Here is a 1,758-nt window from a genome sequence, read left to right on the forward strand (position 1 = left end):
CTGAGTGACAGAGAGACATGTGGCGTCCATAAACAAACACAGCGCCCCTCCCTCCATCACTCACTGCAACATGATGAAGAGCGCGGAGGAGGAGACAAGCTACTGAGCTCCAGTCAAAGGAAACACAGGCCACACAAAGCCCGCTGGAGCTCAGCTGACAGCCGAGCGTGATGACTGACGCAACACAGACGCACAAACACGAGCACAGCAGACCGACTGCAAGGAGACCATTACTAAAGGTTATGTTATGTATGGGAGTATACATCTCCCATTCAAAAATATGACATCACCAATTTTAAGTAAAAACTTAATATGAATGTTTATAAACCCACTGTGTTCTGATGATGAAAACTTGGATGATTTATAAAAAAAAGGATTTAAAATACTTTTTCTTTCGCATGAAAAATTGTTCAAACAAAAATCATTGTCTATTTTCACCAATCTAGTCAGCTTTGATGTACGCTAGTTTATTGCGGAGACTTCTGGGAAATTTCTGGGGGCCTTGATTTTGGAATTGTAGATTCAGACAGCTGTCTAAAATGAGGAGTGCATGTGCAAAGCAGCATCCTTTACCAGAACATGTGTTTTGGTGTGAAACTGACAAAAAAGAAAAACAACAAAAGATGTGGAGGACAAAAGGTATGGAGTGATATTTGTGCCATGACTCCAAGCACAACGCTCACCATATTGAACGGAAAACTTTTTTTTTTTTTTTTTTTTTTTTTTACTTGTCCTGTCCAACAGCTAGGCAGGCAGATGAGAGCTGAGAGCCTCTTGTGTTGGACATATTTTACTTTAACAAGAGGGGTTATTAATCTTCAGACAAACCAAATGTATGACTGCATAAACCCCTTTTGTAATTAAGGCCAAACTTTATTCATTTCAACCATGATTGAAAATCTTTGGTGTTGGACCGGACGGAAAAGGAAAGAAGGGAAGAAGAGGGAGGGATGTCAGAGGGGGGGGTGATAGTGAGAGGGAGGGGGTAAGACCATGAAGCAGCATAGAGCAGACAGGTTTACTGGTTGTTTATCGTTACGGTACGGTTCAAATGTAGTACAAAAAGGGCGGGGCCTGTTCACACACACTCAAACACTATCAACACACCTGCTAGCTGCAAAAAATGTTCACATGTCAACATGTACACAAAACAGATAGTGTTCACGAACGCATACCCATGCCTTTAAACCAACTAGTGTGAAATCTTTCATTCATTCAATCACGCAAACTATTAGCGTAAAGGTGAGCTAACACCTGTGCTCAGGTGAGTGTTTATGTTCTTCTAAAATGGATGGTGGAATGTGAAAAGAAGGAGGAGGAGCACCCAGCCACCCCCACACCCAGACCCCCGCCGCAGCAGCAGCGGCAGCCGGAATTCCCCCAACGCCACACGGGAACAGGCAGGGAACAACCGCCCCCCGGGCGACCAAGACCGCCACCCAGGCCAGGGCCAGCAGGACCGCCGCGAGGCCCCCACAGCCAGAGAGCAGGGAGGCGCGGAGGGAAAGAGAGCGCCGCCCCAGCCCAGCCAGGAAAGCAGCCCCCCCGCCGCGCCGGAAGAGCCCAACGCAGGGCCCCACCGGAGAAGGACGCCCACAGCACCAGACGAGCACCCCACCACCACCCAGGAGTTCCGGGCATCCCCCTGCCCCAACCCCAGGTGCGAGCCAGGACCCCCCAAGGGAGACCCGCTCAGCACTCCAGGCAGCCACCCACCCGGCCCACGGTTGGTCCAGGGAGGAGCAAGGCAGGGGCCCG

Source organism: Oryzias latipes, chromosome 21 (genome assembly GCF_053564925.1).
Source record: "Oryzias latipes strain Hd-rR chromosome 21, Olatipes_Hd-rR_3.1".
Classification (NCBI taxonomy): Eukaryota; Metazoa; Chordata; class Actinopteri; order Beloniformes; family Adrianichthyidae; genus Oryzias; species Oryzias latipes.